This window comes from Sminthopsis crassicaudata, chromosome 3, assembly GCF_048593235.1.
Source record: "Sminthopsis crassicaudata isolate SCR6 chromosome 3, ASM4859323v1, whole genome shotgun sequence".
Classification (NCBI taxonomy): domain Eukaryota; kingdom Metazoa; phylum Chordata; class Mammalia; order Dasyuromorphia; family Dasyuridae; genus Sminthopsis; species Sminthopsis crassicaudata.
This window is the reverse complement of record NC_133619.1, coordinates 302,906,976-302,932,327: the sequence shown is the minus strand read 5'-3', so window position 1 is coordinate 302,932,327 and position 25,352 is coordinate 302,906,976. Positions and strand designations below refer to the sequence as shown.

The 25,352-nt window shown below is 36.3% G+C and overlaps 1 protein-coding gene across 4 annotated transcripts in view; it reads right to left on the bottom strand.

Annotated features, from left to right (window-relative positions):
• TMEM45A (transmembrane protein 45A) overlaps positions 1-24,239 on the bottom strand; it is an 82,912-nt gene extending 58,673 nt beyond the window's left edge. The window contains exons 1-3 of one of the 4 annotated variants that reach the window (XM_074301020.1): positions 23,778-24,141; positions 10,791-10,886; positions 8,362-8,539 (exon numbers count right to left, since the gene is read on the bottom strand). The gene's annotated coding sequence lies outside the window, so the exon portion shown is untranslated. Of the gene's footprint in view, positions 1-8,361; positions 8,540-10,790; positions 10,887-23,777 lie in introns of all 4 variants that reach the window. The other 3 variants (XM_074301016.1, XM_074301018.1, XM_074301015.1) reach the window with 3 other exon arrangements.
• Positions 24,240-25,352: the final 1,113 nt, after the last annotated feature.

Sequence of the window (25,352 nt, the reverse complement as noted above, 5' to 3'; positions counted from 1 at the left end):
CAGTTTAGGAACTGCTTTGAAAAAAAAAAAGCCATTAAGAATTACCTTAAAAGATTACATGTTAATTGAGTACACTGGAAAAAAGGAAGATGGAAAGACCTTTTTATAAAAAATTTTATCTATGTCTTTTGTTACATTACCTTCATTTCCAAATAAATCCCTCCTTCCTACCCTATACAACAAGCTCTCCCTTAGAAAAAAAAAATAAAATAAAAATGGGGCAGGAGAAACAGTTCTGCAAACTAATCACTGATGGTGTCTTACAGTACATGCAATAAATAATCTGTCTATATAAGCCCTCCATCTCTGCTAAGAAGTGAAGGAAGTATTTTTTTTTATTCTTCTCCAGGGTTAAGAAAAGACTATTTTATCAGATAGTCAACTGACTTAAAAGACTTGCATCTTCTACAGTTAGTGGAAAGATAAAGGAAGAAAGGAGTACATGGTTTTTGCCCCTCATTTTATTGTGCATAACTGCCCCCTTGATCCTCAACTGCCTTTCATTTTGGAAGTTTCTGCAATTTAGCCTTGGCTGTTCACCCAGATCATGTGAACACATGACTGTACTGTTGCCCTGAAACATTTTCATCCTCCTCAGCCATATGTAGAATCAAAGATGGAGCTCTATAAGGAGGTGGCTAAAAAGGGCACCTGAAGTTCAACTCATTTGAAATTTAGTCCTTGAAGGAACTGAAAGCTGTTACACAATATGAGTGATGCTCCTTTACATCTCCCTGTCCTATTTCTCAAGCCTGGTCATACCTCTTATAGCCTCTAAATGCACAAGAAAAGAGCTCTTATTGATTCTTAGCCCAGGTACAGATGGAGAGAAAAGGATGGGTTTTTCCTATCTTGCATAACACTGTACAATGTTTACACAAATCATATGTCTCTATACAAAGTTTGTATAAAGTTCACTGAGCCCAGTCTTGCCTTGCTGGGTGGGGATCCAAGGGCTAAATTAGCTAGAGTTTCAAAAGTTAAAGAACAGTAGCTTTGTCATAACCACCTACTGCCAGTTTAAATTGACTGAATGGACTCCCCCCGCCTACTTTTATAGGGCCTTCCTACTCACCAGCCTAGGAATATAGCTTAAAACTAAGCATAAAACATAGAGAACATTTGTATAAATGAAGCAAAATAAATAAATTTGTTTCCCTTGGAAAATTAGTGAATCTTGTAAGATATACCCCTCTTTCATTTCCCATTTGGCTTTTCTATAACTTCCTTTAATTGTTAGTTCTCCAGCTTCACCATCTACCTTCCCCCAAAACCCATAAGACCAACTGAGCTCTAATCTCACCTTCGGCAATAGCCTTTCTGGGTTTTTCTCACTGTTGAGACCTTCATTCTGACTTACCCTGTATATATTTTGTTTGTATATAGTTGTTGCATGATGTCCCTTCCCTTAGACTGTGAGCTCCTTAAGATCAGGGATCATGATTTTTTTTGCTTCTGTTTGCATCCTCAGTGCCTAGGACATAGCAAATATTTAATAAATGCATGTCAGCTCACTGACTACCTTCTAATTTAACCTTTTTTATGTCACAGATCCTTTTGGCAATCTGATAAAATGTATGAACCTTATCTCAGAATAATATTTTAAATACAAAGGTATTTTTTTAATTTAAAGATTTTTATAAAGAAAACAATTATATTGAAATAATTATTTAAAAAAAATTAAATTCACAGAGCCCAAATTAAAAAGTCCCAACTGGAAATGAATGGAAGGTCCTGTGCTTTAAGACCCTTCCCTCATGTCTAAAGGACTCTGGCAAAGATACACTCAAAAGAAAAGAGAGGGGAACTTTCCCCTTTAAACACCTTTAAAATGCCTCAAATTAAATTTTAGAGTGGCAGAGCCAACAAGAAGTCAGGGTGAGATAATTTTCCAACCTAAGAAAATATAAGAGGTAGGTAAGAGAAGGCCTGATGGAGGTATGTTTGGAGCCTTCACATGCCTTGGCAGCAACAGAGGCTGATGAAGCAGCAATTACTTCAGGAGCTTTCAGTTTAAGACAGTAAAGGGGGTAGATAATTACTTAGAAAAGCTAAAAATATAGATTGGGAAAATAAACAACAATTGAAAAAAAAATCTGATCATATAAAACTACAGGGAAGACCAAGACATAAATTCGGGGGGGGGGGGAGGGGGGAATGAAAACAGCTGCAATGAAAGCCTCAAAAAAAGAAGAAAAAATACTAATTAGGCACAAACCAAACAAGAATTCCTTCAAGAGTTAAAGGAGACAAGAGTGATAAAAGGAGAAAAAGGGGAAAAAAATGAGTGATTAAAGAAAATTTTCAAAAGGGAATTAAGAGTTTGGTAAAAGAGTCACAAATCTTCTCAGCAACAAAATGAACTTGTGATAGAAAATGCTGAATATATCCAGAAAAAGAACTATAAACTCTGAATGTAAATGGAAGCATAACATTTTCTTTTTTGTTGTTTTTTGTTTTTTCTTTCTTGTGTTTTTTCCTTTTTGTTCTGAATCTTATTTCATAACATAACTTATGTGGAAATATGTATATACATAATGTATATTAGATTGCTTTCTGCCTTAAGGAGGGCAAAGGGAAGGAAAGAAGGAAGAAAAAGTTGGAGCTCAAAATCATGCAAAGATGGACACTGAAAATTATCTTTATATGTAATTGAAAAAAAAGTTAATAAGTAAAGAAAAAAGAGGCACAAAAAATAATAAAGAAAAATCTTTTAAAAATATAATTTACCTAATGGTTTAAAAAAAAAAAAAAAGGAGGGAGGCACAAAAATTCACTGAAGAAAAGACTCCTTAAAAACAAGAAGAGGCCAAAAAGAAAAGCAGATATAAAGTTCCATGAAGAAAATAATTCCTTAAAAACTAGAATTGGACAAGAGGAAGCTAATGACTCCATGAGACATCAAGAAAAAATAAAGCAAAGTCAAAAGAATTTAAAAAGTAGAAGAAAATGTGAAATATCTCATCAAAAAATCAACGGACCTAGAAAAAATAATTTAAGAATTGGACAATCTGAAAGTCATGATCAAAGAGAGCACTTAGGCATCATGTTTCAAGAAATTATTGAGGAAACTGCCTTAATATTCTAGAACCAAAGGATAAAACAGAAACAGAAAGAATCTACCAATCAGCTCCTGAAAGAGATCCCAAAATGAAAACCCCAAGAATACTATAGTTAAATTCCAGAGTTCCCAAGTAAGGAGCAAATACTCCAAGAAGCATTTCAAGTATGGACCCACAGTCAGGATAACACTACATTAAAGGATTAGAAGGACTTGGCATATATATTCTGGAGAGCAAAAGAGCTAGGATTACAAACAAGAATCACCTATTCAACAAAATGGAGTGTGGAATGAAAAGAACAAAGCTGAATAGAAAATATGACTCATACGCAAGACTCAAGAACAATATAAAAAGGTAATAAAATGGAAAGAAAAATGAAATATCTCACCAGAAAAACAACTAATCTGGAAACTAGATCCAGGAAAACTAATTTAAGAATTATTGGACTAATTCCCCAATTGATAAATGGTCAAAGGATATGAAAATTTTTCAGATGAAGAAATTAAAGCCATTTTTAATCATATGAAAAAATCTTCTAAATCACTTTTGATTAGAAAAATGCAAATTAAGACATCTCTAAGGTATCACTTCACACCTCTCAGATTGGCTAACAGGAAAAAATAATGATTACTGTTGAAGGGGATGTAGGAAAACTGGGACACTAATGCATTGTTGGTAAAGTTTTTAAATGATCCAACCATTCTGGAGAGCAATATGGAACTATGCACAAAGAGCTATCAAACTGCATACCCTTTGATTCAGCAATATCCCTACTGGGTCTATATTTCAAAGATATCACAAAAGAGGAGAAAAGACATATGTGTGCAAAAACTATTTGCAGCAGCATTTTTTGTAATGGCAAGGAACTGGAAATTGAATGAATCCCCATCATTGGGGAATGGCTAAATAAGTTATGGTATATTAATACATACCTGAAATTAATATAATGGAATATTATTGTTCTATAAGAAATGCTGAGCAGGCTGATTTCAGAAAAGCCTGGAAAGACTTACAAGAATTGATGCTAAGTGAAATGAACAAAACCAAGAAAACATTTACATAGCAATAAGATTATGTATTGATCAACTGTTAAAAGCAAAAATGTTGTTTACATCCCTATATGGAAGATAATACATGTAACTTCTAAGAATTTTATCATTTGGGGAGTAGTTAAAAGAAGTTTACATAGAGGGCATGAATATGAATGAATTATGCTGAAATAAACTCCCCCCCCAAAAAAAAGGGGGGGGAGATGCACTGAGAAAAGGGAAAGGGAGAAGTACAATGGAAATTTTTTTTTTTCTCACATGAAAAAAGCACACTTGAAGAGCTTTTAGAGTGGAGAAGAAAATGGGGAGGCAAGGTAGGCAATACTTGAAACTCACTGTCATCTAAATTGTTTCAAAGAAGAAAGAATAAATATGCATATTCAGTTGTGTATAGAAATGTAACTTATCCAATAGGTAAATAGCAAGGAAATAAGCAGAGCCAGGGATGATAAAGGGAAGGGAGAGAAGCTAAGGGAGGCAATAGTTTAAAAAAATAGATTTTTGAGGAAAAACAGAATAAAAATAAGAAGAAATAAGACAAGAAATAAGATAAGAATAAGACCAGAAGAAACAGAAGGCAATAGAATAGAGAAAAATACATAATTAGTTGTAGAGAACTTTTAAGCAATCCTGATAAAAAGCCTAGAATTGCATACAAAATATGGCATTCAAATACAAAACTCAAAAGAAGCATAAAAAGATAAACATGAAAGAGTAATAATAATAAAAAAAAAAAACCCTCCAAAAAGTTAAAGTGTTTACATTCCTATTTGGGAAAGTAAATAGGAATGGAAATTGTGAATAACAATGGGATAAGCTCACCCAAAAAATAGAAGCAAATAGCACAGTGGAGAAGAAATCAGAATCCAACAAATATATTGTTTATAAGAGACACACTTGAAACAAAAAGACACACATACAGTTAAAATAAAGGACTAGAACAGAATCTAATATATTTCAGCTTAAGTTAAAAAGGTAAAGGTAGCAATCACGATTTCAGACAATGCAAAAACAAAAATAGACCAAAGTAAAAGAAATAATTAAGGAAATTACATGTTGCTAAAAGGTACCATAGATAGGGGAGTAATATTTTTAAAAATCACAGCAAGTTTCTCTGACAAAGATTTCATTTCTCAAATATATACTACTTACAGAACTGAGTTAAATTTATAGAAATAAAAGCCAATTCCCAATTGATAAATGGTCAAAGGATATGAACAGGCAATTTTCAGAAGAAATCAAAGCTGTCTATAGTCATGAAAAAAATGCTCTAAATCATTACTGATCAGAGAAATGCAAATGAAAACAACTCTGACTTACCACCTCACACTTATCAAAAGTTACCAATGCTGGAGGGAAGGAATAAGGAAAAAATTAGGTACTCTAATGAACTGTTAGTAAAGATGCAAACTCATCCAACCATTCTGGAAAACAACTTGAAAAACTGCATACTCTGTGACCCAACAATACCACTCCTAGGTCTCTATCCCAAAGAGACCAAAAAATAAGGAAAAGGAAATATACATACAAATATATTTATAGCAGCTATGTTTATGCTGGTAAAGAATTCAAAATCAAAGTGATGCTCATCATTTGGGGCATAGCTAAACAAGTTGTGGCATATGATTGTGATGAATTACAATTGTTCTATAAAAATTGACACACGGGGTGATTTCAGAAAAACATTGCAAGACCTATATGAATTGATGCAAGCTGAGATGCAAAGAACTGGAAGATCATTATTCACAATAACAGAAATGTCTGTGAAGCAGCTGATGGTTCCGTGAATAGAATACCACATCTGAAGTCAGGAAGATGTGAGTTCAAATTGAGCCTTAAATACTTACTAGCTGTATGACCCTGGGTAAGTCACTTAATCTCTGATTGCCTGAAAAAAGGATCTAGTAGATCAGAGAAAGAAATGGCAAACTACTCCAGTATCTTTGCAAAAGAAAACAACCTATTGTCAGTTGGTCCACAAGGATCATGAAGAGTTGGACAGGACTGACTGGCAAAACAGCAACAAAAACAGAATATTATAATGATCAACTGTGAAAGACTTGGCTACTCTAAGCAATGCAATGATCCAAGACAAGTCCAAAGGGTCATGATAAAGAAAAAAATGCTATCCACCTCCACAGAAAGAACTGTTGAATCTGAGTTCAAATCAAAGTATAATTTTTTCTCTTTATTTTTTTAAATGTGGCTAACATGGAAATAAGTTTTACATTATTTCACAAGTATAACTGATATCATATTGCTTGCCTTTCCTGTAAGTAAAGGACAGAGTAGAATAAAGGGAGAGAATCTGAAGCTCACAATTTAAAAAGGAAAGAATGTTAAAAATAATTTTTAAGTGGAAGAATCAATTTTTTTAATAAATGTTGATTTGATTATTATGGAAATGTTTTGCATGACTACACATGTATAACATATATTGAATTGCTTACATTTTCAATAGGTGGTGAAGGGTGAGAGGAAGAAGGGGAGAGGATCTGGAACCAAATTTATAAAAATGAATATTAAAAATTGTTTTTAAATAAATAAAATACTAAATTAAAAAGGAAAAAAGAAATGTCGATTGATTGAAAAGCATTTTTTTTAATTTCTTAAAAAAGAGAAAAGGCAAGAGCTCAGAAGATATTGTCAGGGATTTATCCTATTAATCATTCCTGTCCCTTCAATGTTTTCTGTGCCCTCAGATACTTCAAAGCAAAAATATTTCCTCTAGAACATACATAACATAATACAGTATCCAAAGGAAGTCACCAGACCCTTGGACCCGAAATGCTCTCCTAGGAGCTGCAGGAGTGAGGAGAAGAATGGGAGTGGGAGAATATGAAGAAAACTTACATATGGTTTCTAGTTCTTCCATTAATTTGCAGGGTAATTTTGGGCTACCTCAGCTTCTTTAGTTCCCTCATATGCAAAATGAAAAGATATGCTGTTCTAAAGAATGCTAAGGAATGGATCACATTGGGAAAACTGGATAGGTGGAGAATAAACAACAAAAAAGGGAGTTTGGAGCCATATATCATATCACACATTACAATAAACTCTAATTGGATTGGTGATGTTGATATTTTTTTTTAATATAGAGGAAAGGAACTCCATATTGACCTGTGAATCAGAAAGACCTAAATTCAAGTCCTGGAATGCCAGTAACTGGCTGTGTAACCTTTAGCAAGTCATTTAATTGAGAAAATAACCTCTTCAGGGTTCTAGGTAACTCTCTAAGACAATAAATTGTAAAGTACCAATCTATATTGATAGAAGGAGTTCCTCCCCAGAAACTACACCAGTGAAATCACAGGGCCACTAAAAAAAATTTATATATATATATATATGCATGCATATATCATTGCTCTAATGCCATTGTTCTAAAACACTTGCCAAAAAGATTGTTTTATGAAGATCTCACAGAGGGGAAGTGCTCATAAGGTGGGCAGAAAAGGTGATACAAAGTCATTTTCAAGGTTTCTCTTTAGAACTTTAAAATTGACTGTACAACATGAGAGACACTGGCACAAGACCACCCAGCATAATGTGCCCTCATCAGAAAGGATGCCGTGTTCTATAAACAAAACACAACTGAATTAGTTCAGAAGAAATGTGAGATGCTCAAGCAAACAACACACCCCAAATGTTTATGAGAACCATTTGTGCCCAACCTATGGCAGAGCATACAGACTCACACTGGTCTGATCAGCCACAGTTGGATACAGTATGATTTGACTCTAACAGTGATGTCATTTAGTTCTTTTTCCAGAATAAAGGATAACTTATCAACCAACCAGTAATACATACAAATGCATATATGTATAAATTATTCATATCAGTTTAAATTTGGAAAAGACATGCATTACTATGAAATAAGTGCAAGAAATTACTGAAATATCATTTTGTGTTATACATCTATCACAAGAAGATCAAAGCAAGAGAAAAGTTTTAATATATACAAAACTACTAGAGTGGTGTGATACTAAAGAACAGGGCTCTGTTTGCTGGTTATTAAATTTTTTATAGAGGTTTTTTTTGTTTTGCTTTCTTTTACTAAAATAAGAGATTTAGATTAGATGACTATTAGGATCTCTTATAGACCTAACATTCATGATCCTGTGTAATTATCTCATCTGACTGTCTTGTTCTTCCTCCATCCAACACACTTTGCTCTGCCACTGAGGAAAAATGGTGAGCCTGAATAATCAGAAGCAGGTTTCTAGCTCAATATACTTTTACAAACTACTTACAAGTAGAAGCAAGCACTTAGGTGGCAGTGGATAAAATGATAGCTCTGGAATCAGGAAGATTTATCTTGGGCAGTTATCAACTGTGTGACCCTGGGCAAGTTACTTAATTCTGTTTGTCTCAATTTCCTCATCATCCATGAACTGGAGAAGAAAATAGCAAACCACTCCAGTGTCTTTGCTAAAAAAAAAAAAAAAAAAAAAAAAAAAAAAAAAAAAAAAAAAAAACAAATAATGGTCATAAGGAATTGAACAACAATAGGTAGAAAGTTAGGTCCTCATTAGGGTTATTAGTAGCACCAGTAGCCTTACTCTCCCCACAGATCAGCTACCTTTCCTCAAAAGATAGTGATAACAATATCCTCCTCCCATGGCCTAGAGCCTCTTGCCCCTGGGGATAGGGAAACATGCAGTGCCGTAAAGGATTCTCCGTACAAGAAGCTCTGAAACTGCTGCCTCTACTGCCTCTCCATATATAAAGACCTGTAAGATCTAGCTCGAAGTAACTCTGCTCTGCAATGACTTTTGTTTTGGCCAGTCTTCTATCCTGCCCTTCCCCTAAGGGCTATTTAAATTAAACCCCTTTTGTATTTTCATGGTACTATAAAAATGAGTAAATTCTTGGTTCTTTTGCTGCTGCCTTCTTTTTCTATAATCTCTGCCTGGAGGTAGAAAGCATATCTCTTCAAAGTCTCTTGGGTAAATATTCTTGGGGTCATGAGAAAAGCTGGTTCTGATTTATTCCAGCTCTTCCTCTGAATTTTGATAACTTCCAACTCCTGTCAATGAGGTGATTATGGAATAAGGTTCTTTTTTGATAGTAGAGGCTAGTAGAGGGGTAGAGAAGGAAGGAAATAGACTCATCTTAAGGAAGTTCACTTCTCTGATACATAGCCAAAATGGAGGTTCTATATACCCTCTGATCCAGCATTACCACTACTAAGTCAGTAGTAGATCATCTCGAAGAGCCTAAAAAAGAGAAGGACCTATTTATAAAAAAAAAAAAAAATATTTAGAGCACTCACTTTGTGGTGGCAAAGAACTGGAAATTAAAGGATGTATATCGATTGGGGAATGACTGAACAAGTTATGGTATATGAATGAAATGGATAAAATACTATTGTGCCATAAGAAATGACAAGTAGGTGAATTCAGAAAAACCTAGAAAGACTTATATGAACTGATACAAAGTGAAGAGGGCAAAAACAGGAACACAGTACACAGTAATAGTAACATTGTGCAATGATCAATTATGAATGTCTTAACTCTTAGCAATACAATGATCCAAGACAATTCCAAAGTGCTCTTAATGAAAAAATGCTATTTGTAATCAGAAAAACAATTGATGGTGTCTGAATGAAGATCAAAGCACATTATTTTTACTTTCTTTATCTTTTTGTGATTTTTTTTCCTTTTGGTCTGCTTCTTTCACAACATAACACAATATATGGAAATATTTTGCATCATTGCACATATATAATCTATATCAAATTGCTTAGAGAGGGGAGAGGGAGAGAAGGCAGAAAATTGAAAATTTGGAATTCAAAAAAAATTTTTTTTTTTTTTGAGGCTGGGGTTAAGTGACTTGCCCAGGGTCACACAACTAGGAAGTGTTAAGTGTCTGAGACCAGATTTGAACTCGGGTCCTCCTGAATTCAAGGCTGGTGCTCTATCCACTGTGCCACCTAGCTGCTCCCAATTCAAAATTTTTTAAATGAATGTTTAAAATTGTCTTTATATGTAATTGGAAAAAATACTATTAAAAAAAAAAAAAAAAAAGATGGAGATCCTGTAGCCTGAAGCAACAAGCTAGTGACCAGGACTACCCTACTGAAAACAGAGTTACACAAAAGCCTCACACAGCCACAGCTTGGAGGACTAAGCATCTCTGACTCACTCACTTGAGATTAGTTTTAACTCACTCCTACATTCTGTAGAACTCCCTTTTATTATCCCAAAACCAGACCCATTAATGGCCAAGGGTGTCATGGGCCATCAGGAGCCTAGGATTGCTGTCCATAAGCATCTTAACATTGTTAGCTAATTCACCATTCCACTGGCTCAGTGCTATCTTACTATCTCAAGATCACCCCAAAAATGTTTTTCTCTGGACTGAATTCACTTCCTTTTCTGTTCTTTTAGTTGAACATTAAGCTATATCAATCTATCCATTAACCTCGTCTACTTCAATAGCCACCTAATTGGTCTATCTGCTACAAGTTGCTCCCCATTTCAGATCATCCTCCATTCAGCTGCCAAAATGGTTTTCCTAAAACATAAGTTTGACCATGTCACTTCCCCTCTTCAACACTAACTCCATAAACTCCATTGTCTCCCTATCATGTCTCAGATTAAATATAAAATCCTTTTTGGTGCACTTAAGACCCTTTATAACCTGCCCCACATACAACCACTTTTCCAATCTTCTTTACCTTATTATTCCCATGTAGTCTGAGATCCAATAGTACTAGCTTCCTTGCTATTCCTCAAATCCGACGCTCCATCCCCAGAGTAGGCATTTTCTCTGCCTATGGATTCTCAAAAAAAGGAAAAAAGTCTAGAAATTTCTTCAAGTTCCTGTGAAAATCCTGTCTTCTACAAGAAGCCTTAATGCTAATGCCTTTCTTCTGAGCTCATCTTCAATTTTATCTTCTGTGTATTTTGCTTGTACATAGTTGTTAGCTTGTTATCTCTCCTGATAAACAATGAGATTCTTGGAGGTAGGGAATGGTTTTTGTTTTGTTTTATAGTCCTCAGTGTTTAGGACATGCCTGGTCTTTCATAGCCTCTTGAATGCTTGTGGCCTAACTAGGGCTCAAAATGCCCTTGCCAAGCAATCTGGCAACTCTTCATTTAAACCTTTTTTTTCTTTTAAAAATCTTCTTCTATTTCCATATGTTAAATAGCACCAAAGTCTAATCTGATGTAAATGTAGGAAGCTGAATCAAAAAGACAAACTGGCACTTCTCAAGGAAGGCTAATGTCTCTTTCTCCTGTCATCTCCAAAATAGGAAAGGGGCTCAGGCCATAACCTGGCAAGAGAAGATATGGGATGGGCTATAAGCAATGCCCAGGGTATTCCCTCCATTCCTCTCAGTGCTGACTTGCTATAGTTGTTGCACCAAGCTTTACACCATTATTATAATACCTTCTAAAGTGATGTTTCTTTTGGAAAAGTCAAAATCATGTCATACTAGTGTCTAATGGTTTTTGATACATACTCCCAAGAGGACATGGACTCAAAAAGGTATTGTCAAGAACATAACATTCTGTCTGTTTGTACTTTTTTGTTATAAGGGAGAGCTTTACTAAGGTTAGAAAAATCATTGGGATTTTTTTTAATAAAGCATCAATAAAGTATTGTAAGAGAAATAACTAGTACAGCTGTCTCTGACCTTGTTGTGTGAGACAGTCACAATCCCATGACCCATATCCTCAGGCAGCTTACGGCATAGCCCAGTGAACAAGAAATGATTCTATACACATGTTAAAAGAAAGCACAGACACATAGGGGAACATAACTGGGGTCCAATCTAGATCCCAGGACAGTATTTCTCTTTCCAGAAAAAGGTCTTATCTAATTCTCTTGTCCCCCTTTTCTGAAACCTCAATTTAATGGCCAGTCTGAATACTATAATGATTTCTGTTAGAAAGGCAGAATGGTGTAATTACAAGAATGTTATACTTGCAGAAATGGGAAAAGATAAATGTTGGAGGGGATGTAGGAAAATTAGGATAATAATGCATTGTTGAAGGAATTGGAATTGATCCAACTATTCTGGAGAGCAATTTGGAACTATGTCCAAAAGGCTATAAATCTGTGCATATTCTTTGACCAAACAATACCACTACTAAATCTGTATCCTTAAAGAGATTTTTTAAAAGTGAGGAGAAGGAAGGACCTATTTATACAAAAGTATTTATAGCATCTATTTTCATGGTGGCAAAGAATTAGAAATTGAGAGAATGCCCATCAATTAGGGCATGGCTCAACAAGTTATAGTATATGATTGTGATGGAATACTATTGTACTATAAGAAATGATGAACAGGATGATTTCAGAAAAACTTGGAAAGAGTTGCAGGAAATGATACAAAGTGAAAGGAGAATAGCAATATTATATGACGAAGAATTATGAATAACTTAGATATTTTCAGAACTACAATGGTAATCCAAGACAATCACAAAGGACTCATGATGAAAAATGCTATATCCACCTCCAGGGAAAGAAGAGAGGTAGTCTTAATGCAGATCAAAGCACAAATTTTTCACTTTATTTTTAGTGGAAGTCTGTGTTCTCTTTCATGATATGACTAAAATATAAATGTTTTACATGATTGTACATATATAACATATCAAATTACATACCATCACATAGAGGAGTGGGGAGAGAAAGGGGGAGAGAATTTGGAAATCAAACAAATTTAAAGTGAATACTAAAAATTGTTTTACATGTATTTGGTAAAATATATATATGTATATATATATATACATATATATATGTATATACATATACACATATATATAAATATATATGTGTATATGTATATACATATATATACACACACACCCCTAATTCTCTCCCACCCTCCCCCCAAAAAAGGATGTTAGACTTGGAGTTAGGAGAAACTTAGACATGTATCCTGGCTCTGACAACTCTAGACAAGTCAAACAACTTCTCTTATTCTCAGTTTCCTCATATATAAAATAGGAAATTGCTTTGTAAACCTTAAAGTGCTCTATAAATGCAAGTTGTTATTATCGTCTATGACTTTTAAAAGCAAAATACCTCATTAAAGTTATGAAACTTTTCAGATTCCCTTTCTTTTTGTTTCTGCAAGATCTCTTATGAGTCAGTTCTATCTTTCAGGTTTGCCATATCTTCTAAAATAAATTGCCATCATCTACTCAAGCTGTATTTAAAAGCACATGCAGATCTAAATTACAACCAACTATTGAGGTAAAGTAAAAGCCAGCACGGTTCAGAACGAGAAGCAAACACTTTGAGAGATATCATACACCCCTGGGAGGAAGTGCCTAATAATTTTTATGAATATATGCTTTGACCTAGCAACACCACTATTAGGCCTGCATCCCAAAAGAAATAAAACACAAAATGGAAAAGAACCTATATATACAAAAATATTTATAGCAACTCTTTTCTGGTGACAAAGAATTGGAAATCGAGGGGATGCCCATCAATTGAGGAATGGATAAACAAATTGTGATATGTAATTGTAATAGAATATCGTTGTGCTATAAGAAAGCATGAACAGGATGCTCTCAGAAAAACCTGGAAAGACTTGCATGAGCTGATGCAAAGTGACATGTACTGTATACAAAGTAACAGCAACATTGCAAGATGATCAGTTGCAAATGACAGCTATTCACAGCAATACAATCATTTACGACAATGCTGAAGGACTTCTAATGAAAAATGTTATCCATCCCCACAGAAAGAACTGATGCTGTCTGAATACAAATTGAAGCATTAAAAAAACTGTTATACATATTTCTGTTTTCACAAACATCAATTTCATTCCAAAGGAGTGACCTTTCCAAATTACAATTTGTGACATCCATCTCATTTGATCATCTATCCCATTACTATCTTTTAAACTGCTCTTCATTCCCTAAGAAATTGTTGGGAGATGGGGGGGGAATTATTGATAGCTAGAGGAATTTAGAATTTCCTTGATTAAGATTTACAACAGATAGATGAACAATTGGGAGGAGAGAGACATAAACAAGGAGAAAGGTGGGAAGAGGAGGGAAGAAGAAAGGAGAAAAAGAGAGACAGAGACAGAGAGAGACAGACAGAGAAACAGAAACAGAGAGACACAGAGAGACAGAGATAGACAGAAAGACAGAGAGAGACACAGGAGAAAAAGAGAGAGATAGAGAGAAAGAGTGAGAGAGAGGAGAGACAGAGAGAGACAGACAGACAAAGAAAGAGAGAAACAGAGAGAGACAGACAGAGAGAGACAGACACAGAGAGAGACAAAGACAGACAGAAAGACAGAGAAACAGAGAGACCCAGAGGGAGAGAGAGCGAGATAGAGAGAAAGAGAGAGAAACACAGAGAGACAAAGAGACAGAGAGAGAGAGAGAGATAAAGAAAGAGAAAGACAGAGAGAGAGAGAGACAGAGACAGAGACAGAGACAGAGAGACAGAGAAACAGAGAGACAGAAAGAGAGAGAAGGAAGAGAGGGAGAGGGAGAGGGAAGGAGAGAGAACATTCCTCTGTTAACCACAACAGTGTGGTCATGGGGCAGTCTGAGGCTGTGACAAGAGGAAAAACCATTTCCTGTCCCTTCCTAGGTAGCCTGTTTTCACTTCCTCTAAAATATTCCTTCTTCCATGAGCTGCTCTCTATCCATTTTTTAAATCATAGGATTTCTAAATGTTCCAAGTTGTTTCACATCTTCACAATATGAATTGCAAAGTGATTCCAAAAGTCTGAAGGCTACTAGAATATTTCCTTTGGGATCTTAGTTTTCTCCTCTATAAAATGAAGGGATTTCTTTAATATCTCTTCCAGTTTGAAATCCTGATTCTAGAATCTGGATTCACAATAGCTACAGATGAATATATAAAAATACAGGGAACCAGGGGGCAGCTAGGTGGCGCAGTGGATAGAGCACCAGCCCTGAATTCAGGAGGACCCGAGTTCAAATCTGATCTGACACTTAACACTTCCTAGCTGTGTGACCCTGGGCAAGTCACTTAACCCCCGCCTCAGAAGAAGAAAAAAAAAAAAAAAAATACAGGAAACCAAATTGAAGCATTCAGAAATGAGTATTCCAATCCAAACTGAGAATGAATAGCCACACTTTTAATTCATAAAAATTTCATTCTCCAAAAAGTAACATTCTATAAGGATAGTCCATGCATGAGTGTTTTTAGAGATTAGAGGCAGTGACATAGCTTGTGTTTCCAGTCTAAGGATAGGACATAACTCCTTCTCCCAGTCCTCCCCTGTTCAGGATGGTGTATATATATGTATATATATGGTGTATATATATGGCTTCATGGAAAGTATTTAAACTGCAATGTCAGAGAATCATGACACATGAGGGCCCCAAAGCCAAAAATGAGTGATAGAATGGACCAGGGATGGAATTCAACAGTAAACAGGCAAAGATGCCATATTAGATCATTTCAAGTCACACTCACATTCCTAATGCAAACAAAGTGATGGAGAAGAAACATATACTCAGGTCAATTGGAAACAATAGTAATAATATTCTCTACAGGAAATATCAGTGCATTAGAAAGATATGGCAACCATGTTTTCAACCCTGATCTTATTACAGAAAGAAAGTTTAGAATAGATTTCATACTTAAAATACTTATTCCAATGATTTTCATTTATTCCCAGTTTTACACAAATTCCAACCATGTTTTATTTGCTTTCTCTTAGTGGAGAACCTTACCTCATATGTCACAGGGAAAAAAATAAAGTTATTCACCATGAATTCCCTCTTCTCCCCTCTTCCTCATGTCTTATCCCTCAGATGCTTTCTGCCACTATCTCCTCCTTCACCCAGGGCTTACTTGATGATCTAGTTCTACTCTTAACCAAAGCTAATCTCTCTACTTGTTCAAACCCCATTCCACCCTATTTTCTCCAATATATTGCTTCCTCGGTCATCCCCACCTTTTCTCTAGTTTTCAATCTTTGCCTATTGACTCATTTCCTACTGCTTACAAACATGCTAATGTCTTCCCCATTCTGGAGGGGGGAAAAAAAAAAAAAAAAAAGCTTTCTTATTTGATCCTTCCATCCCTGTCATCATCCTATTTCTTTTCTACTCCTTTGGAGTTAAACTCCTCAAAAGTGCCTCCACTGTTTTTCCTCTTACATTCTGGCTTCCAACATCATCATTCCACCAAAACTGCTTTCTTTAAAGTTGCTAATGATCTCTTAGTTGCCAAACCCAAACCATCTTTTCTCAGTGCTCATTCTCATTGATCTTTGGGCAGCTTCTTATACTGATAATCACTCTGTACTAGTGCTACTGACCTTGGCCCAAAGTACTTAACAAAAATCACAGGAATAGAATTGGGACAAAGGAAGGGCACTGTCTTATTAAAAGAACAACATGTATTTGGGGAAACATCTCTATTATTCAAAATGTGTTCCCAACCTGGCAAATTGGAAGAACATCAAATGTCAAGCCATATCAGTCATTTTACTTCCTAACACAGCAGCCTACACCAGTAACACAAGAAAAGCTTGCTGATGATGATTACAGCAGGCACCAATAAATGCTTGCTGCTGATTGCTTCAGGCATTCAATAAATTCTTGCTACTGGTTGCAGCAGGCACCCAATAAATGCTTACTATCAGTAATAGCAGACACTTTATAAGTGTTTGCAATGATGAAAAGAACTGCTATAAATATTTGTATATCTTTTTTAAAATCTCTTTGGAATATAAACTTACTATTAATATCTCTTGAGAAAAGTGAAAGAGAATTCAGAACTGAAAATAAAATAAAATAAAATTGTATTTTTAAAAAATTAACTAGCTCAACTGACCCAATGACTATACTACAGGGCTCACTCTGCCTGAAACAAACCTGGCCAAAAAGATAAGAAATTTGACTGAGACAAAAACAAATATTTAGTCATTTCTCACCCCAATTGGCTTCAGCTTCCTCATCTAGACACTGGGGATAATGACACTTATAGTGCCTACTTCAAAGTGTTGTGAGGAAAATACTTTGTAACCATTAAAATATTCCATAAATAGAAATTATCTCTACACTTCCCAGATCTGTCCTCTATGCCACTGAACCTAGAGTGCCTCTTAAAATGGCTTCACATAAGACGAGTACTGCAAAGAGGTTAAAAAAAAAAAATCAAAGCTGGTGCAACAAAAGGACCCCTTCTAAAAGTTGGCTTATAAGTTAGGCAGTTATCCAGAAACATTGATCTCAATCCTCTCAACTGGCTCTGGAAAATCTTTTTTTCTTCTACTGCCCTCCATTTTCCCACATCCAAAATTAAAAATGTATATGTATATATATATATATATATGCATATATATATAAATTAACATAATATCTAGTACAGGAGAAGGAACACTGGCTCTGTAACAAGAAGAAATTAGTTCAAATCCTGCTCCTAACAGTGACATAACCTCCACGGACCTCAGTTTCCCTATTTGTTTGAACTAGATGGCATCTGAAATGCCTTTTACCTCTGGTTCTATGATCCTATGAATTCTTTTAAGCTATTACTTGTCATATCAGTTTTCATCATATTTAACATGTATTGGTCAACCTGCCATCTGGGGAAGGGGTAGGGGGAAAAAGGGGAAAAGTTGAAACAAAAGGTTTTGCAACTGTCAATGCTGAAAAGTCACCTATGCATAAAATTTTTGAAAAAAATAATTAAATAAATAATTTTTAAAAATATATCAGTTTTCATCCTGATCAGTTTTATACCATTTTCTTTTTTTTTAAACTTATTACTAAATAAAATATGCAAAATACCTAGGCAGAATTCTCTCTTATCCGCTCATCAACTTTGAGTTTTGATGTCCCCCCATTTAACACTCTGGCTGTTAATATCATAGTCTTGGGGAATATAGAACCTTCTTCAATGTGGCCGGTAGAAATGTCTCCACTGTTTAATCCTATAGGGGTTGATGTTCAGTTGCATCCAATTTCATGACCCCATTTGGGGTTTTCTTGGCAGTGATATTGTAGTGGTTTGCCATTTCCTTCTCTAGTTTATTTTACAGATGAGGAAACTGAGGCAGTCAAAGTTAAGTGACTTGCCCAGAGTCATACAACTACTAAGTATCTGAGGAGGTCAACATTTGAACTCAGAAAGATGAGTTTTACTGACTCCAAGCCTGGCGCTCTGTGCACTGACACCATCTAGTAGCTCAATCCTAAAAGAGAAGAGGAGCCAAATTTTCTCACACTCAGGTTTCTATGCACAGATTTGTGACCTCTCAGTTTCCAGTGGCCTAATTAATTCTTCCAGGCCATTAAGGAGTAGTATAAATGCTGGCCTTAGATCCATACATTCTACAAGAATATTACTCAGCATTAAAGTTAGCCTGGTTATTTCATCTCATACTACTATGGGAATCATGTAAATACTAAGAGAAGAAGATATCTACTCATCCAATTCATTCATTATTGTACTTATAACCCTAACCCCCCCCAAAAAAAAATTTGATTTTTTTAACAAATGGCTATCAAACTGTACACACCCTTTGGTCCAACAGTGTTTCTATTGAGTCTGTATCCCGCATGTGCAAAAATGTTTGTGGCAGCCCTTTTTGTAGTGGCAAGGAACTGGAAACTGAGAGGATGCTCATCAGTTGGGGAAGGGCTAAATAAATTATGGGATATGAATGTTACGGAATATTATTGTTCTTATAAGAAATGATGATTTCATAAAAGCCTGAAAAGACTTACATGAACTGATGCTGAGTGAAATGAGTAGAGCCAAAAGAACATTGTACACAGTGACAAGAAGATTATATGATGATCAATTCTAATGGACATGGCTCTTTTGAATGAGGTGATTCAAAACAATAGACTTGGGATGGAGAGAGCCATCCGCATGCAAATAGAGGACTATGGGGACTGAATGTGGATCACAACATGATATTTTCACCTTTTTTGTTGTTGTTTGCTTGCTTTATTTTCTCATTTTTTCCCTCTTTGATTTGATTTTTCTTGTGCAGCATGATAAATGTAGGAATATGTTTAAAAGAATTGCACATATTTAACCTATATTGTTATATACTACTTGTTGTCTATGGGAGGAGGATGGGGGGAAGAGAGGGAGAAAAATCTGGAATACAAGGTTCTGCAACGATCAATGCTGAAAACTATCTTTGTTAGTATTTTGAAAATAAAAGGATATTATTAAAAATTTAAATCACAAAATAAACACTAGAAGTTGAGTCAAATCTGAATACTGGGAGGAAGGAAAACTCAGTGTTATAATAAAGTAAAATCATACTTGACGATAAGCTCTTTGAGAACCAAGAATACAGCTTCTTATATACTTGTAAGGTTCACTGTAATTGTAATTGTAAGATTCACCATAATTGATGAACTTGCTGGTTCTCTCCTATTCTTCTACCACTTTGCATATATGAAAGAAAAGCAACTACACTGAGGTATCACTTCATAGTCATCATAATGACAAAGCTGATAAAAAGAAAAATAATAAACATTAGAGAGGCTGTAGAGAGAAAAAGGCACATTAATACACTGTTGGTAGAGCTATGGATATATACACACACATATTTTTCCCTCACATTATCAGTTGCAAAAGTAGAATGTGAGCTCCTAGAGAGTAAGGGCTGTTTATTTTTTTTTCTTTTTATTATTAGTCCCTTGAACATAACAGATGTTTAATTTATTGAATAAATGATGAATGGGTGGGTAGAGAGAAAAATGCATATTTATAATAAGAGGTCCTAGCTTTGAACAGCTTTCCTCAAATCATTTCATTTCTCCTCATATGTAACAGGGGAGAGTGGAGGATTGAAATAGATGATTTCTGAGGTCCTTTCCAATTCTAAATCTTTGATCCTATAAACCAGAAATAAGTAGATTATTCATTTTCTTGCCTCCCCAAAGAGTTCCACTTGGTTTCTTGTAGTTACTATTTAGCCAGAAGGGTGAAATCAATCAAGCTAATGAGAAGAGCAGATAACTGTTCCAAGGAAGCCAAGAAGGCTCATTTTCCAAACGTTATCACCCAGAATGGTCTCTATCACTCAAGAGCCTAAGCCTGAGAAGTGATGGTGGTAGAGAGGATGGTGGGGAAAACTTATCTCCACCAGCTTCTGTGTACAAGGAAAGCCTTGATATGAGCTGAGAGTGCCAAATAAGAGAGAAAGTTATCTAAACAAATGTATTTACATGCCTACTGCACTGTAAGTACCTAATAATTAATTAAACGACCACTGATTCTGTTGTTAACCACAAAATGAGTCACTGCTGCTGGCTTCCAAATCAGTCTCTCACTTCTGACCTCTCTTTTGAATTCTAGATCTACATCTGGCACTGAGGAAAGAGAGCTGGACTTAAGAGACTGGAAACCTAGGTTTGGATTTCTAGTCTAGCTCTAAAATCTACAAGCTTGTAATCTTCAAGGTCTATAGGACAATGCTACTTAAGTGCCCTAGTACCTCAAGCTCAGCAAAAACTCCAAGAATGGGCTCATTATCTTTCCCTCTGAATCTGAATCTCCTGATTTCACTCTTTTCTGTCTATGCACCATTATTTACTATCTCTAGTGTTCCAGATCTTCCTTTTTCCTCACCTCACAAAGCCACTTACCACATCCTACAAGTTCTACTTCTCACATACATCCTGTGATCTGTTACCATTGCCATCACCTTAGTACAGAATCTCATTATTGCCTGTTTGGCCTATTATAAAAATCTTTGCTTTCTTCCCTTCCAATCTATCCTTCAAACCTCTTCCAAATTATTCTTCTTTGTGCATTGAGAGGAATGCTCAGTGGATAGAGCATTCTGGAGTCAGAAAGACCTGAGTTCAAATGTAGCCTCAGATACTTATTAGCTGTACTACCATGGGCAAATCATTTAACCTCTATTTACCTCAGTTTATCTGCAAAAGGGAGTTAATAATAATACCTACCTCCCAAGGTGGTTTCAAGGATCAAATGAGATAATAGTTGTAAAGTGCTTAGTTACAGTGTTTAGCACATAGTAGATAGTACAAAAATATTAGCTATTATCTATTAATATTGTTATTATAATTATCCCCCTTTTCACATATTATTCATCTACTCAGAACTCTTTAGTGGCTCTCTACAATTTGCTAAATTGAAAATCTTTTACCTGATCTTCAAGGTTTTCCACAATCTGGCACCACCCTATCTGTTCCATCTTGTTTCCTATTACTACCTTCCACAGATCCTGTGCTCCAGCTAAAATGGGCTTCTAAAGGGAATGTTTGTGGCAGCCCTTTTTGTAATGGCTAGAAACTGGAAAATGAATAGATGCCCATCAATTGGAGAATGGTTGAGTAAATTGTGGTATGTGAATATTATGGAATATTATTGTTCTGTAAGAAATGACCAGCAGGATGAATACAGAGAGGCCCAGAGAGACTTACATGAACTGATGCTGAGTAAAATGGGCAGAACCAGGAGATCATTATACACTTCAACAACAATGCTGTATGAGGATGTATTCTGATGGAAGTGGATATCTTCAACAAAGAGAAGATCTAATTCAGTTCCAATTGATCAATGATGGACAGAATCAGCTACATCCAGAGAAGGAACACTGGGAAATGAGTGTAAGCTGTTTGCATTTTTGTTTTTCTTCTCAGGTTATTTTCTACCTCCTAAATCCAATTCTCTGTGCAATAAGACAATTGTTCAGTTCTGCACACATATATTGTATCTAGGATATACTATAATATATTTAACATATAAAAGACTGCTTGCCATCTAGGGAAGGGGGTGGAAGGGAAGGAGGGGGAAAAAATAAAAGAAAATGGGCTTCCAAAACATTCTTAAAAGCTGGATATGCTAAATATCTTTGCTAATTAATTCTATTAAATGATTGATGAGAAGTAGGGAAAGTTGGAGAAAAGGAGCTTCCCCCATGAGCTCAACTAGAAAAAATACAAGAGAATTCAAAATAAAAACTTATTTTAAAGATTTAAAGGACATTGTATTTTAAAACAACTGAAAAAGCAATATTAAATCAATAGGTGAATCTTTCAAACATGGCTAAGAGGAGCTACTTCTTTACCACCACTAAATTAAGTTCTAGACATGTGTGTGTGTGTCCTTATTCAAATTTCTGGACTCCACAATCTTCATTTGTCACACATGGGGAGGAGCAGAAGATAGACAGATGGGGAATTGAACCATTAGTTTATCTTCAAGGTTCCTTTCAGGGCTGGTATTTTGTGAAAGGTTTCCATAAAGTACACTGGGCAACTTGTCTTGAGAACAGGTCACTAGGTGGAGCTTCCAGGAGAAAGTACAAATAGTACAATGGCCTGAATCAGTGCCTAGCCTTTCCTTTCTAGCCCTGCCTTGAATTCATTTAAGGATGGAAAGGAGGGAAAACAAATAAACAGACAAATAAACAGAATAGAAAGTAGAAGGATCCAGCAATCTAAGGAAGGAAAGGGTGGTTTCAGTGATGATTATATAATGGCAGGAAGGATATCGAGGTGACAATGACAGATGAGGAGGGATCATGAGTGACATCTCTTCCTTGAACTGACAATGATGTTCACCTCAGTTATTCATTCTTTTTTAATCTACCTTTTTTGGGGGGAGAAGGGTTAACAAAAACACACTTGCTGTCAAGATATAAAAATCCCTTCCTACTTTATTTACACTCGGGAATTACAAATCAGACTTCTAAGCTTATTAAACAAAAACTATCCCATATAAGAAACTGAATATTACAAACAAAAAAAAGAAAAGAAAAGAAAAAGCTATCATTCTAAGTGTCTTAAAGAGAGTAGGCCTCAGTTTGTTCAAATCAGACAGGAAATGTAGTATTAGGAAAATACTAAATAGCTCACTATGAGTTATGTGCAACCATAAGTATTTATAAGTAAAGTTTAATCATTATTCTTATAGCATCCCATCTTTAAACTTCCTTTTAAAGGATATTGATGAATAGTATGTGCTTTCTTCTGTTAAATGTATGAATGTATTCAAAAAGAAACATCAAGCTAGGGGGAATCTTCAGGTTGTATCTACACTGAAATGTAATAGGAAATCACAGCAATTATTTAGATGATTAAAGTTAAAAGCACTTTAACAGGGATTATCCAGATAATTAAAGCAAAAAAACTTGTCTATTCTGCTATTTATATAATTGCCTCAATTCTCCAAGAAGAAATACATCAATGAGTCAGTCAACAAACATTTACCAAGTTCCTTCTATGGGGCAGGCACTGCACTAAGTACTGGAAATTACAGCCTTAAAAAAAAAAAAAAAAAAAAAAAAAAAAAAAAAAAAAAAAAAAAAGAAAGAAAGAAAGAAAAAAGAAAAGAAAAGAAAACAGAAGTAGAATTAAGTGGAAAAAAACTCCATCCTCTGTTTTTTGTTTTTTTTAAAGTACTGATTTACTGCAAAATACTAGTCAGACGTCGGTTTTTCTTCTCATTATGGAGGGGGGGTACCGAGTAGATTGGGGTAGAAGTGGGGGACAGGGAAAGGATACTAAGCAAATAAGAAGAAACAGAAAGAAGAAGGGAAAGTTTGTGCAGTTTCTGGCACAAAGCAGAGTTTTTCATCCCTTTATCAACCAGGGAAAGCGCTAGTGAGAATATAGCGGCCACTACTTATAACTAAAATGTAGCATTAGACGTAAAATGTATCCAAAGTACACAACTCCCACCCCCCACCCCACCCCAAAAAACTTACCTAGCTTGTCAGTTACTTTACGACTCAGTCTTCGCTACTTGGTTGCAATAGACAATTTAAAACCAGACCAGAGGTGGGCTTTGGTTGATGGGGCTGTTTGTTCCGGTTGCTCTAAAAACCTCAAGAAAATTAGCTTAGGTACTTGGTCCCATTTCTCTGGGAAAAGTTTTGAATCTGGGTCTTCGGGTTTCTTCTTTGGGGAAGTCAAAACGCCACTAAACGGCCAGAAGGAGAGAAAGCTGAATAAGTCGGAAACTAACTAAGGGGAAATGAACAAGCCTCAAGCAGAGTCGCGCAACTGTCCAGATGTGCTTCATTTGCCCGCACCCCTGGACAGGACTCGGGCTGCCGCGGCTGGCAGCGGCCCAAGCTCATTGGTGGCTACGCTGTTCTCTGCTTTCTGATTGGCTACTCCCCCCGTCACTCCGTCTCCATCCCTCAGCTAGACCCAGTCTTTCCTGCCTCCCTCTACAGACAGAGACCAGTGATGTGGCACAGAACAGCAGGGCGGGGGGCGGGGCCGGGATGGGAATGGGAAAGCGGCGCCGAGACCCTGGTGAGGGGATGTGGCTGGGGGACAGCCCCGGGTGGGGAGCGGCCGGAGGTGAAAGTGAGACCTCGCCAGTCTTTAAACGCTTCTCCCTCTCCGATACTTCTTCACACATCCTGTTAGGCAGCTTTGGAAGTTTGCAAACCAGTTTGTTGGGGCGGGATGTTTTCAGTACCACCCCTGGGCAGAGACGAGAGGCGGATAGCCGGCACCCCCGCCATCCATCTCTCCACTCTTTACCACCCAAGGCAGCCCTAACACCTCTCACCCAAGGCCCCGGCCGCTTTCCTGCGTAAGTCATAGACGGAGAAGTCCTCCGGGTCCTTAGCACGGAGAGTGCTGGGGCCCACGTGCTCAGGGAACCCCGTTTCTCACAGCCCTTCGGGTTGGAGGGGCCAAGTTTATGGGGAAGGGGCGCAAGGAGAGAAATTCGGTGGAGTTAAAGAATGGTTCGTCTTAAAGGTTTCTCTCCTTTCCTGAATCTTGCTCCCAAGCTAACGTGGGTGAAGTGAGACTCTTATCCCTCTGTATTATTTCGCTTATTTCGTGTTCAGCTCGTTTTATAGAATGGGAAACTGAAGCAAACAATTGTTTTCCCAGTCACACAACTAGTAAGTGTCCGAAGCCAGATTTGAACTCAGGAAGATGGGTATTCCTAGCCCAACGCTCTATCCATTGAACCACTTAACGACCCCTTCCTTATACACCCCTGAACTACCTTCTAACTCACTCGCAACTGCCTAATGGAATCCCTAACTAGATGTCCTGTAGATATCAAACAACACGCCCAAAACTAAACTCTTCCCTCCCCTCTCCAGAATCAGTCCCAACTCTTGCCAAGTCCTGTCTATTCTGCCTTCAAAGCATCTCCTCTTCACTACTTCCTTCATGTGACACTGTCACCGCCCTGCTGAGGTCCTATGATCTCACATCTGGATGATTGGTTTTTCTGCTGCTCAGATTCATACCACATAGAATCACCCTATCTCTCCTGCTGTGACCAAGACATGGACTCACCCATAATC